Here is a 15104-nt window from a genome sequence, read left to right as displayed (position 1 = left end):
GATAGACTTATGCTCACTATGTAGCCAAGGCTATCCCAGAACGCCTGCTCTTCCTGCCTCTACCTCGTGACTGTTGGGTATGCACCACTATGGACAGCTTTTCCCAGGGTTTAATGTGACCTGTGAATTATGTCCTATACAGAAAAACCCTGCATACACTGTCATGTGCCACCCAGCAGGCCGACCCTGCAAAGCCTGCAGAAAAGACTACACGGAATACCCACCAAGCTGGAATCAGGGTCACATCCGGCTGTGACCTGCTGTGCTTCCTGCTAACTGACCCAAATTCTTTCTCTGCCAGAGTAGCCCAAGATTTGGTAGCGTGAGAGAGGCTGCTACAGCCCGCACCTTTGGTAGCCGTGTGGAGGACAGCATAGTTGCTTTCACAGACACACGGCTTGATGGGACACTGGATGCCATACCACACAGCTCTGCTCAGCTGGGATGGGAAAACACTGTCTCATGTCTGGAACCCCGTCATCATCCAGAGTTTGCCCTCACTACGGCTACCAATGAGGAGATGTCCAAACTGTCTCTGTGTTGGGAGCCAGGTTTGCTCAGGTTGCTGGCCTGGGAAATTCTCCTCACTCGGCCCTCCTCCACTGCTGTCCTGATAATGTGGTTAGAACAGCACTTTTCAGGTGTCTTCAAAGGGAGCCCCGGGCTGCGTGTAGGAGGGAGGGTAAGGGGGTGAGTCTGAGTTGAGGTGGTGGGCAGGGACTCGGGGATCCCACAGCTCAGCCCTGAGGCCGCAACACTACAGGGTGGACAGGGAGATGCACCAGGACCCGAGGAAATCCAAGAGTGTGGGTAACGTAGCTCTGTCCCAGGAACTGGAGGGATGGAGACTTTGTCCTCTATCCCAGCACACACATAAATGCTGGGCCATGATTGTGGAGACTAACATGCCCCCTCCACCCTCTTGGGACATGGACATTAGGCTGTGAGCAGAGGACAACAGTCCTGCTGTCCCCTCTCCAACTCTGTCATCTTGTCTTGAACCCATAGCAATGCCAGAAAACTCTGTCACTAACTACCCCTAGAATGTCCCGTCAGCTGTGGGTCTGGTAGAAAATCTTATCTGGTGTCTGCCCTTGATCCTGCTTGCTGCAGTCACAACTTCTTGTGAAACCTTGCCTCTGGGCAGAGCTCTGTGGGCGATGGAGCACTGAGAATTGTGTGCTGATTTTCCACCAGGCTCTCTGGTAGCTATTCTTCTTCAATTGCTTGCACCCTTCCTGGGGGGGACTCTGTGGAGGACCCTCTCCCACCCTTGCTCCTATGGGGGCTTCTCAGCCTACCTGGTTACTCTGCCTGCAAATGGAGATTTGAACCAACCAAACAGCGGACTGAATGGCAGGCAAGGTATATAGGCCTGGAATCTCCCGGTCCCACTCTCCATTCTGAGTGCCCTTTCTTCTTGAATCATGAGAGGTGACGTACAGGAGGGCCCCTGTGGGAATGACCAGCTTGTCAGGGTCACTAGAGCAGCCACTTCTGGAGCAGACTGAAGATGCTTCTGGTGCAGACGCTTGGTCTAACAGGAACCCTGATGTCCACACTGACTCGCTACCACAAAGCATGACGGGGAGAGGGGGGCAATACACACACATCTGGTACGGTGGCGCGTGCCTGCAACTCCAGCACTCAGGAGGAGGCTCAGGAAAATGGCCACCAGAGGGTCATCGGGGCCCTGAAGATAGGAAGGCAGTGAAGACAGGCAGTATGGAAGGTCACTTTAGGCATAGCAGTTGTAAATAACTCTCTTTATATTTAAAAAAAAGAGAAAACATTTTTTTTTTGAGTCAGGGTCTCACATTGCCTAAGCTAGCCTCGATTTTCCTCTATAAGTGAAATGACTTTGAACTCCTAATCTCTTGTGTCCATGTCCCGAGTGCTGGGGTTGCAGGCATGTTCCACCACACCCAGTTCACGCAGTGTGAGGGACAGAGCCCAAGGTTTGGTGCAGGCTAGCAGGCGCTCCACGGACTGGGTTCCATCCCCACCCTTAGTTGCCTGCTTTAACGTGTGTGTGCCAAACCATGATATCACAGACATTATGGCTCTGAAGTATCTATTTCCTTATCATATGTCACAAACATCCACGAAGCAGTTTCTATGCCTAGGCACCTTCTGGCCACTTTCCAAATCACGCTATGAGGCAAGTGCTATTAGCCCATTTCACAGGTGAGGAAACAGAGGTATGGGGACTTGGGGATGGGCCCAAGTCACACCCCTCATAAGTGGCAGAGCTTAGCTTTCAGTGCAGAATAACATCAAATCTGTTGGCACCAAGAAAGTCTCGGGAGCAAAAATGGTGATGGATGTTCCCACTGATGGTTCGTGGGAGGCACAGAATTTAGGGGACATCCCTGGAACTTTCCATGGGTCTCTTTCCCTGGATTATTGTTAGGATTCACCTAAAGGGAAAAGAACATTTTCCATGTCCCTAGGAAGAGCTACTCCCTTGCCCTGGTCCAGTCTCTGCCGGCGTGAAAAGGCAAAGGTCCATTGGTAAAATCTCTTGTGAAGCCCCTCCTCCATGCCTTCGGAGGGCACTACCCACAGCTTCCATCGGGCTCCTCCCTGTCCCACCACTGTCTCTAAGAACTGTACCCTGACAGAAACCACAGACCATCCGTCTTATGCCTAGATTGTGGGTTGAGAGTCACTCAGAGCCTCTGTGCCTGGGCACTGAGCTAGAACAAGAGCCAAAGGGAAGATACGCGGGTGGTGACACACACCTACAAGCCCATCACTCAGGAAGCTAAAGCGGCAGGATCGCTCAGGTACAAGGCCTGCCTGGGTTAGTGTAGCAGAACCCTGTCTCCAGATGAACTGGCAGGGACCAGGGAGGTGGCTCAGAAGACAAAGACACTTGCTGCCAAGTCTGGCGACCTGTGTCTGATTCCTAGGACCCTGTATGGTGGAAGGGGAGAACCAATTCCTGCAAGTGTCCTCTGACCTACATACACACACACAATGCAGCACCACAAAGCCCCCTGCCCCAATAGGTAGATAGATAGACAGACAGACAAACAGACAGACAGACAGATGGATAGACAGACAGACAGATAGATGGATAATAATAAAAATGGTAAGAGGGAGGGAGGGAGGGGAAAGGGATGGCAAAGACTGCCTATTACTTTGCTCTAGTCAAGTCTCAGCCTGTTGTCCCTTGACTCTCAGGCCTGGACTCCCCCTCCAGGTCAAAGGGACACAATCCTCTGCTCTTTGGGTTCAGTGCCCCTTGCTTCTGGCTGGCTCCAGGGCCCTTGTTGCTGATTCTCCATGGGGTTGGAAAGGATTTGAGCTCGGGTCAGCTGTGTTGCCCAGAGAGACCCCAGCCTCTTCTAAGCAAGCAAGACTGAGACAGATGTCTTTGTCCTCCACCTGGGCTAGGGCCGCTTCCTTGCTGTCTGCCAGGCCTTATCCCTCCCCTCATCTCCTGCCTTCAGATCTTCCTCCCAGGCTGCCCCTCGCCAGCCCTCTCTCTTCTCATCCTAGGCTGTCCAATGCTGCCAGTCCCCAGGCCTCTTTCTTTCTTTCTTTCTTTCTTCCTTTCTTTCTTTCTTTTTTTGGTTTTTCGAGGCAGGGTTTCGCTGTGGCTTTGGAGCCTGTCCTGGAACTAGCTCTGTAGACCAGGCTGGTCTCGAACTCACAGAGATCCGCCTGCCTCTGCCTCTCGAGTGCTGGGATTAAAGGCGTGCACCACCATCGCCCGGCCCCCAGGCCTCTTTCATGCTGAGCATGAATCTCTCTGGCTGCATCCTCAGCCATACCCGGGCTCAGGAAAGCAAGAAGACGAGGGAGTCCACTGGGTCACATTGCTTCTTCCGGCTTTTCTATGTGGCCTCCTTTAGATACGTGTCCCTTCTGCCCAGGAGGCATCTGTGCAAACTCTAGGAAGAGTGACAGTCAGGAGGCAGCAGTGACCTTTGGGCAGCATGCAAGCAATGCAGGTCCCTGTGAGCTCAGGCCACAGGCTGTGTCCTTACTTAAGGCAGGGTCACTTGGTCCTCATGGAGGAAAGGGGTGAGTGGAGGCAGCATGTATTCTAAACACCACACACTACTGCCAAGCATCGTTCGTGTCTAGGGCTCATGAACTCTCTCCTCCAAGCAAACCTGGGAGGAGGAAGACACTATTTCTAGTCCCTTTGTACGGAGCGGAGAATGAGGCACAGAGAAGTTTAGTAACTTTCCTAAGGTCACATAGTCAGATATTGATGGCAAGATTTAAACTCAGTCAGTCTCTTAGCTCTTAGGCTCTTAGCTCTCTCTGTGTAATTTTTCTGCTTAGAAAGAAGCTCCTCACCTGAGATCAAGCTGAGGCTTGCTCCTCCTCAGACATTCAAAGCCCTTCCCAGGCTGCCAGCTTCCCTACAGCACTTCTATGCCTACTTCTTCTATGCCCTACTGGGCACCTGACCGTTTGGCTCTTGACTCTGCTGGCTCCCTAGCAGAGAGACCTTAGCTTGGCTTAGTTATTCCACCTCCCTGAGTTTCAGCTCCTCATCCCCAAAACCGGGGGAATTACTGATGCCTGCTATTAAGTAGACTTAATGAGATCACCTGGATAAAGTGCCTACTACATACGCCTGGCACACAGTAAAGGTCTGTACACAGCAGAACAAGGGAAGGGAGACTTCGGAGATGGCAAGTTGAAGTTTGGATGGTTTAGTGGGCCAGGAAGGGGTCTCTTGCCAGGGACTACAGTGCAGAGGAATGTGCTACAGAGTGGCTGGCCCAGTGAGGAGTCATGTTGACACTTGAGTTCCTGGGGTGGCTGGAACTAGATCAAAGGGTTCCCACTTGCCATGGAGAGGCATCTCTGTCTGGGGCCAGCTCCCAGCATCCCCTAGAGTCAAGATGCTGCCCACAAGCCACTGGGAGAAAAGGGTAGCTACCTGATGGGACTTCCTACAGGGAACGCTGAGCCTACAGAGGTCTGGGGCTGAGATCTGAGTCCGGCTGAGTCTGGCTCCTACCGTCCATTCTTCACTGCCCCCAGTCCCTTGATCTGAAGCAGACACAGCTTCCCTGGGTGGGTCTGGGAGACCAAATTATCCTGAGAATTTGATAAAGAATAAAGGTACAGTGGTGAGGTGGGAGCTGGATGTGGAACCCAGGCTGAAGTGTGAAAAGCCACGTAATCCTTACCCTGAACCTCAAGGTTGCTACTCTGGTGTCGCTGGCTGCTGACCCATCTCAATGCCTCACTGAGAAACTCCAAATGGTCATGGTGCCTGGTGTATGTCTTTCTTTTTTTTTAAATATTTATTTATTTATTATATATACAATATTCTGTCTGTGTGTATGCCTGCAGGCCAGAAGAGGGCACCAGACCCCATTACAGATGGTTGTGAGCCACCATGTGGTTGCTGGGAATTGAACTCAGGACCTTTGGAAGAGCAGGCAATGCTCTTAACCTCTGAGCCATCTCTCCAGCCCCTCGTGTCTGTCTTTCAATACAAACTGAAAAGGATTCCAAAAACTTGAGCTGCCACCCGAGACACAATTGTGTCTGTCAGTTCCAAACACAGTTTCCGTCGCCATGGCTCCGCAGAATGAAAACAGCCTCCCCCCACTCTCGAGGAAGGGAAACCATCCTGCTTTGGGCCCTGCATCTCCTTGACCTTCCACCAAGGAGGGAACGGGGTGGGAATCTGTCACCAGGGTTTTTCTCTAGATCTGCCCATGCTTGTCCAGCCCATCATCTCCCTCCTCCTAGAAGCAGGAACCAAACAATGCATAGGCTGTGACCCTCTGAATAGAGGGAGTACGTGAAGTCTGTCTCCATCCACTGGCCTTATTTTAGAGGCTACAGGCAGCCCTGAGTGTACCCTGGGTGAGTCACTGAGACCCCAAGTTTCTGTCCTCTGGACCCTCCCACCATAGCAGCCCTGAGTGCACCCTGGGTGAGTCACTGAGACCCCAAGTTTCTGTCCTCTGGACCCTCCCACCATAGCAGCCCTCTAGTGCTGGACCAGGGACAACCCAGGAGTTCTTTCCGCTGCATTTCACGCCCTCCCCACCCAGCCCTCTTATCCCCACCCCCGAGGAGGCTGGGGTGTGCCTGTGATTTCTGGGGTCTAGGAAGGCGAACAGTGGATTCTCAATTGAATTGGAATCAGGAGACTGTTTAGGAAGAGGGGCTTTGCTGGGGAGAGGAGGTCACCGTAGGCAGACTTTGAGGGCCACACTCAGCTTCTGTTTGGCTTCTCTGTATCCTGATCCTCCCCCATGTCAACAGCCTCAGCCACACACTCCTGCTACCAGGAGCGGAGCTCTGCCGCTCTGCCCGAGTCTTCTCTCCAATTAATGTCCCTGTCTGTCATTCTGTCACAGTGACACAACATAATTAACACAGGACCCAGGGGGAGGAGGTGGACCAAAATGGGGGCCCTAGCTGCCCCCCACCCTCTGTTCTGTCACAAGCCGAGTGACAGACAAGCAGCGTTGCTCCGGCCTGCATCCTAAGGCTCAGGAGCAGGAGGGTCATAAGTTCAAGGACAGCCTGAGCCACACAGTGATTTCCAGGTCCAAAGGCAGTGTGAGAACCAGGCTCACACAATGAGATGGAGGCTTTAGGGAGAGCTCACCAGGAAAAGACACCTGCTTGCCAACTCAGGAGACTTGAGTTCCGTCCCACACGGTAGAAGAAGAAAACGGACTGTCTAAGCTGCACATGTTACGCTGTACCATACATGTGCCACCCTCATGAAATAAATACATGTGAAAAAAAATAATTAGCTGGAGACACGGCTCAGCCTGGAAAACACTTGTGTGCATGCCTGGCAACCCGAGTTCAAGTCCTCCCACCCCGGGAGGAAGGAGACAACTGACTCCTCAAAGTTCTGCTCTGACAGTCATGCGTCCTCCGTGACTTGTGCACCCACATCTGCACACACGATAATAAATAAATAAAAATTTAAAAAAATACAACAACAAAAGAAAAGACTGAACGTTTTGGGGGAGCACCACGGATGTCCCTTTACGTGTTCCTTGAACTTCCAAATAGCAAGTCTCCCGAAAACATTAGTGGGACACCAAGGCAGAAAGCAAAAACTGGCAGGGAATGCGTTCACAGAGCCTGGGCTTCAGAGTCTGGAGAGACCCCTTGTCTGAAATAAGGACCAGAGGTCCACAAGCCTGGTTTTAGGGGGATAGATTGGGCTGTTCTTATGCCCTTTAGGCAGTGGCCCAGGTCCTGGCTCAAGACTGACCCCTCTCCTTCCCTCTTGTTAGTCTCCCTTTCACTTGTTTTCTTGTGGGGAGAAGGTGGTAGGGGGTAGGAAGCTGTATTGAGACAGGGTCTTGCTGTTTGTCCAAGCTGGCCCTAAATTCACAATCCTCCTGCCTCCAACTCCTGAGTGCTATAGGATGACAGGAGACCCAGCTCAGTACTCTATCCTGTCCAGCTCAGAAGTACCTCTTTATCTTAAGGTGTATGTGCCTAGCTCTCCGGAAGACCAGGGTACCTAACCTCTCTTATCAGACTGAGGGGTTCAGGCCTCAACTCAGAGTAGGGTTCTCCAGAGCAAGTGCTCTGTGTCCCCACAAGCCAGCCATGGCAGCAGGAACAGGAGCTGGCCAGTGCCGGAGCCCATCCCACCCTCCAGCAGAGCTGTGCTTGGACAAGTCTGTCTGGAATGAGCAAGCCAACCTCAGCCCAAATCCCTGATTTCTAAAGGCAAAAAAAACCTCCTTCACTCCTCCAGCCTCCTCCCCAGCCAAGAACCTCAGACCACAGGCCCCGCCACGCTGGCAGAGACAGGGAAGCAAGCCAAAGTTGCTGAGGAGGGGAGAGGGTCCAGCGGGTCTTAGAAGGCAGACCTACCCTTGCAGGGAAGGCCCAGGACCCAGAGCAGCAGGAACTGCTGCAGGCCACAGGAGGATGAGGACCTCAACCCACAGAGCGCTACTCAGGTCCTAGATGACAGCTCTGGCCTGGGAGTGGTATGGGGAAAGGAAGGCATATGAAGCCCTTTCCTTCAACTCCTCTGCTTTCAGAGAGCCCGGAGGAAGTCTGGGGCACTCCTGAGTCTACACTTGACCTGGGATGGGGTGGGCTGGGCTGAGAGGGAAAGAGTGCTGAGGACAGGAAGGCCTTGGGTGTGCATGCTTGCTCACAGAGCTCATGCTGGCTGAAAGGACAGGAAGGCCTTGGGTGTGCACGCGTGCTTCTGGAGCTCAGGCTGAGAGGATAGGAAGGCCTTGGGTGTGCATGTGCACCCGTGGAGAGCACACAGAAACACCTCATGCACACGGTATTTCCAGCCATCTCTACACAGTCTTTTTTTTTTTTAAGATAAGGTCTCAAGATGAAGCCTAGGTGGCCTCAGATTTTCTAGTAACCAAAGATAACCTTGAACTTCTGATCCTCCTGCCTCTATTTCCCAAATATGGGTGTGTACCAGCTTGCAAGATTTCTTTTTATTTCCTTTCTTTCTTTTTTTTCTTTTTTTGGCTTTTGTTTGTTTGTTTGTTTGTTTTGAGACAGGATTTCTCTGTGTAACTGGCTGTCCTGGAACTTGCGTTGTAGACCAGGCTGGCCTTGAACACACTGAGATCCGCCTGCCTCTGCCTCCCAAGTGCTGAGATTAAAGGCTGGCGCCACCACCACACAGCTGTTTGCCCGGTTTCTATGACTCTGGGGTTTCAACTCAGGGCTTTTGTCCATGGTAGGTCTTCACTCTACAACTGAGTTAGGTCCCCATCCCATCCTGGTCCTCTCACCGTTGGAGGCAGAATCCAGTCATACCCACAGGCAGGACTACTCAGGACTCGGCCATTGATACAATTGCCCTCACTCACCCCCATCCACGCACACAACCGCCCTCCTGCACACATGTCTCGCCATAAACCCTCTCTTCTGTATACATATATACATCCATGAAACACAGTACACATGGTACACATACAGAGCCTGCCCACGGTCATCCTGCTCATGGACACAGAGCCCACATCCCTCACAATGCACTCATACACAGATACAAACACACACACTTATCTGTGGATGGCGGGTCTAGCCCTGTTTGCCTGTTTGTCTATCTAGCTTCTTGTCCGAAGCATCCCTGTACACCCCCAGACAGGTCTCTCAGAAGTCCCTTCTGTAGCTCCCCATCTTTTCAGTTCCCATCCACTCAGCAGATGTCCACTATGCCACTTTGGACCTGCAAAAGCTACCTGGAACTGAGCGCCAGTGAGTGAGGTCCTATCTTGAGTCTTGATTTCTGGGGGTCCTGAGTCCCCAGACCACCCAGCCTGCCCTCCCTACACAGGAGGGGCCACATGGAGCAGTGTGTGAGCCTGTTTCCAACCTCAGTGTATTCATCTGTAGCAAGGACCAATCATGTCACACTCGTGATGGACACACTGAGGTTCCCCCTGCGACCAAAAGGAACACCGCCACCTGGAAAACATGGTATCCAGCCTCCACCCTACCCTCAGTGTCCTGGGGAAACAGGGAACGCAGGGTAGCCATCCAGAATTGGTCCCCGATCTAGACAGAGGATCAGGAACAGAGCTGGAAACAGAGAGGAGCCAGGGGTGGGGAAAACAGAGCCCCAGAAGAGCAAGGAAGGACAGCATTGCTGGTGGAGGCCTGCTGAGCTCAGGGGAGCTCTAATTACAGCAGGCAGGCGGGCAGGGCAGCAGGGCTGGCAGCCTGTTTGAAGTCTGTGGTGAGAGAAGCATCAAAGGGCCAGGAGGCAGGCCAGAGGCAGGGGAGATGAAGGAGGGACCACACCGTCTGCCTGCAAGCCAAGCCAGCCCTCTCCCACCCAGATGCTCACACAGTCAGAACCGAGCCACCTGGTCAGAGACAGGGCCACGGGCTTCCAGGAGCATGGCAAACTGTTGTTCGGGCCGGGCCTGGCCTGAGAAAGGCTCCTGTAGCAATCGTCTCCCCACCTCCCAGGAAGTGTGTCTTTGGCATCTCTCAGCCCCATATTTGGGGTCCTCAGGTGGGCTCTGATCCACTCAGCTTTAACACCCTGGCACCTGTCCCCATGATTTTCTTTCCCTCAAATCCCAAACCATCAGGCTTTGGAGACTTCCAACGAATGCCCAGGTGAGAATGCCAGCACTCTGGGTGATAAAAGAACAACCCAAGATGGCTCCAAGAAGTCTCCTGCCACAGGTCAGCACGTTGACCCCAGTGCATGAATGCAACAGATGGCTTTTCCAAGATTGTGGTTACCCCCTCCACTACACTGACCCCCAGGGTTCTGCATCCCTCCAAGCCAGAGGGGGCTTCTAGGCAGCTCCCCCCCCCCTAATCATGCTGCTTCTGCTCAGCATGTCACTCTGGGGGGTCTCCCACTTAGCACATTTCCTTGTTCCCAGGCCTTATCCTCTAGAGGTCTCCACGACATCTTCCTGATATGTTCTTCCAGCTCCCCAGCAGGAGTTGAGAAAGAATGACTTCAGAAATGACAGGTGGCATGAAGCAGAAGTGTCAGGTGATACGGACAGAAATCCCAGCCTCCTGGTTTCTACATGGGGACCACCGGGCACACCTTTTAGCTTTAGCTGCCGTCTTCTCCTCTTTCTCAACAGTTTTTCTTCCTCCTCCTCTTCTGTCTCCTCTTCCCCTTCTTCTCCTCCTCTTCTCTCTCTCTTCCTCTTCTTCCTCCTCTTCTTTTTCCCCATTCTTTCTCATCTTCTTCTTTTGAGATGGGAACTCATGTAGTCCAGGTCAGCTCGAATGCACTTGTATGGAGAATGACCTTAAACTTCTGCTTTCTCCCAATCACTGGGACTACATTCTATCCTCGGTCTGTGCAGTGCTGGAGAGCCCCTCCAGAGCCTCACGCATGCTAAGCAAGTCCACTACCTACCAACTGAGCTATGCCCCCAGCCCACATTCCTTAGCTGCGTTGTCTGTGAGGCGGGTAGGCACCCACTAGCTCTACTGCAAAAGGACACTGTGAAAGCTAAATATGGCCATATGCAGAAGGTGCCTGGCTTCTAGCAGATTCTCAGGACATAATGGTGCATATATAGACAGAGGACCAATAGGCTGCCGAGGGAGCTATTTCCAGAAGGGAACCGAAGAGACCCTTCCCTATGGATAGGCCCAGCACTCCAGCAGGGCAGAGAAAGTGTTCACTTAGCACAATGCAAGCCTCTTGCACCGGGTGCCACGCCCCATCTCCAGCCCCTCCATGCCTCGCCTCAGCTTCCATTGGCCTCCCCTTGTGAACACTCCTGCTGTCAGGCCACTTTGCCGCTGTCTCGTCATCGTCCCCACCATTCAGACGGCGCTGGGCCAGCCTCTTTCCCCTGGGCCACCATGCTCGTGGGGCAATTCCTTCCCCCTGCTCTGGAACTGCACCTGTTCTGCCTGCACTTTCACCCTCTGAGGTCATGTGCTGTCCTCACAGGGAAGGAGGTGGGTCAGGACAGGGAGAGAGTGAGTCAAAGCAGAACCCCGAGCAAGCCAGTCCCACCTGGACAACTTCACACCCCAGTGTTCAGACCCCCATAGCTCACAAGGGCAGGGACTAAGAGTGACCTTGGTTGGGATGGAACCAGCCATTTTCCCACAGCACAGTCTCTCTTCCTCAGGCTAGATGATTGGGAGTTAACAAAAATCAAGGTTGTAAGTGAGGTATGGGGGCACATGCCTGAAATCCCAGGGGCTTGGAGGTGGTGGAAACAGGAGATTCAGGAATTCCAGATCATCCTCAGCTACGTAGGTTGCTGGAAGTTGGAGATTGCCACGTGCTACTTGAGACGATGACTCAAAAGACCAAAGCCAAACAACAAAACCAAGAAAGGTCATGAAAAATTCATGCCCGGTGTGTTATATGGAGCCTACTGTCTGAAGGCTCTGCCCCAGACCTGCCCAGAGGCCCGTCAGCTTGCTCTCTCACCCATCTGTGGTTTTTCTTTTTCTGTCCATCTATCTGTCCATCCACCTAATAATCCATCCCTTCTCCCATTCACCCTGTATCCATGACTTAATGACCCAGCCAGACTTCAAACACCCTGCTCCCCTCCCACTCCGTCTTCCATATCCATCCGCTGACCTACTTACCCACATGCCTAGCCTGAGGAGCCTCCCCTCCACCCTACCCACTTCCATTTGGTCACCTGCCCACTCATTTCTCTATGCCCACTTGCCTTTATTGAACACTTCGTACATCCCAGACACTGGGCTGGATCCCCAACCTCTGGCCTCCCCCCATTATTGGGCTGTCCCAGCTTCCTTATTGATAGTAGTAGCACATTGCCTGGGAGAAGGTAACCATTTCCTCCACAGCTCCATGGAAAACCAAACGGAAGGAGACAGACTGCATCTGAGGCAGGGGCCAAACCTTACGCTAGCATTTAATAGAAGAGAAAGATATGAAGGGCCTTTTTATTTAAATTTTTTTATTTGCTTATTTTGAATGTGTATAATTTGCCTGTATGTATGTCTATACACCACGTGCCTACCTAGTGCCCTCAGAGGCCAGAAGAAGGCATTGGATCTCCTGGAACTAAAGTTGCAGATGGTTGTGAGCCATCATGTGGGTGCTGAGAATCAAAGCTGGGTCCTCCGGAAGGGCACCAAGTGCTCCTAACCACTTAGTCATCTCTCCAGTCCCTGGGGTTGGGTCTTAAGAAGGAAGGCGATCCCAGCCCACTAAGCAAGAGGGAAGGTTTCCATGGATACTCGTAAAGTATGAGATGGACAATGAGAACTGTCCGTGGAATGGGCCTCAGTTATTTAAAGACAAGGTGTGGCTCAGGGAGGGGCAGGCATCTCTCCCAGCTCCCCCTGGCTTGTCCCCATTCCAGCTGCATCCCAAGAACACAGGAGTGGAGAGAACAGGGCCTCAGGAGGTAAGGGCCAGGTGACACGGATTACGAGACATCTGAAGTGAGGTCCTGGGTCACAGGGTAGGTGTGGTTGCTCAGACTCTCAAGTCAGTTAAGACTGGTTAAATCTCTTAATGCTCAGAGTCTTGCTTTATACATGTGTGAGACGGAGGCCTCTGCTGCAGAAATCTCACATATACATAGGAGGGCTCAGTAGATCATCTCTAGTTTTGCACAATACAAAGAAGGCTCTAAGACTTAAGGTCTAAAAAGTCATGGAGACTGTTACTTCAACTGTCACCTGTGTGTTTGGAGGACAAACCACAGGGAGCACCCCAGAAAGATCAGATATAATGTCACCCCTAATGACAATCCCAAAGAATACCCACTGTCACCCCAACGCTACCCCTAATGTAGCTCCCAGTGCCAACCGATGCCATTTCCAATGTCATCTCCAATGCTCTCCCAAGCACCCCCTGGAGCTGCACCCCTCTGAAGAGTTCCCCTCTCACTGCTCACAGCCAATCCTGCCTACGCCCACAAAGACAAGGAAATGAGGGAGGGTTCTGAGCTGCCATGAACAGTAGGGAAGGGGCATGTGAGATCATGGGAGGCTTGAAACCATGGATATCCAACTGAAGGGGCTGCGGAATGTAGCTCAGTTAGCTGAGTGCTTACTTAGCATGCAGAGCCCTGGTTGGGTTCGATCCCCAGTACCACACTAACAGGGTGTGAATATGCAGCCTTGTAACCGCAGCACTGGGGAGCTGAAAGCAAGACAATCAGAAATTCAAAAGCACTTTGGGATACACGACAAGTTTGAGGCCAGTCTGGACTACATGAGACCCTCCCTGTCTCAAGACAAAAAGCACACGCACAGGGCGGGCAGCAGATACCAACTGAGACCACCCCAAACTGCCAAGCAACAAGGAGAAACTAAAGTGAGACCTAACCCAGGCCAGGCATCTCACAAAAGCCTGCAAAACACACACACCACACACACACACACACACACACACACACACACACACACAAATACACACACAGAGAGAGACACACAGACACACAGACACACACTAATGCAGAAGCCGTGGCAAGGGCACCACCTCTGGGCTTGAGGTGTTGGTGCCAGCTGGGTGGGCTGGCATGAGATGGGGAGAGGGCGGCGCGGGGAGCTAATCCCCCCAGCGTCTCCCAGACGCCCACAGAGACCAGGGTGAGCTCTTTGTCTGCTAGGGGAGACGACAGAGGGCGGCGGGCAGGCGGGCAGGCAGCCGGCTCCTCTTTCTCTCCCAGCCTCCGCCCCAGGGCAGGTAGAAGCCTGCCTTGTGGAGGATGGGTTGGAGGGAGGTGGGGGGGGGGGTGAAAGGATTAGAGGAGAGACAGACGCTTCCAGCTAGTAGGGTTCCCTCTCACAGACCCACGGGTCTGTGGCTTTCGGGTGGGGGTCCCCGGAAGGGCAATGGGGCATGAACCTCAGTTGGGATCAGGCCTTGTGTGCAGTGGGAAGGTGTAGGTGGCTACTAGGACACTACAGACACATATCCAGTCATACTCAGAGTCAACACACACACACACACACACACACACACACACACACACTGACTCTAAACCAACTAGCATGTGTTTATAGTCTCACAGAGGCAACGACTCATCTGGCCTCTGCCACCACACTCCCCAGGAACCCCTCAGAAACACACAGTGGAGTTACCACGTGGAGCAATGCCACAGCCACCTGTGGGTGTCACCTCACACCCAGCAACACAGCCCTCCACGGCAACAGTGCTGCAGCCCAGAGTCCACATAGCTCCATGATGCCCAGGGGAGCAGAAAGGGTGTACGGGGAAACCCAGCACCTTCCAGAGTCAACATAGGCTGCACACGGTGACCTCTTTCTGTTGTCTATATATGCCTACTCCCCACCCTCTCACCCTCTGCAAATGTGATCATCAAACATATAAGTGAGTCTCTTAAGGAAAAATGGAAAGGGGCTGGGATGTCGCTCAGGCAGCAGAGTGCTTGATATGGACTAAGTCTTGGGTTTGCCCCAGCACAGTGGAAACTGAGCACAGTGGCACATGCCTGCGACACTGACATGTGAAGGGGAGGCAGGAGGCCAACCTTGGCTATGTGAGAGTCAAAAATAATAAATAGGACCTGGAAAGATGCTTCTGTAAGAGTACTTCCTGCTCTTCCAAGAGACCTGTGTTTGTAGCTTGGCAGTGATGGCACACACCTTTAATCCCAGCACTCGGGAGGCAGAGGCAGGTGGATCTCTGTGAGTTCAAG

The sequence above is a fragment of the Microtus pennsylvanicus genome, chromosome 11 (assembly GCF_037038515.1).
Source record: "Microtus pennsylvanicus isolate mMicPen1 chromosome 11, mMicPen1.hap1, whole genome shotgun sequence".
Lineage (NCBI taxonomy): Eukaryota > Metazoa > Chordata > Mammalia > Rodentia > Cricetidae > Microtus > Microtus pennsylvanicus.
This window is presented reverse-complemented; position numbering follows the sequence as displayed.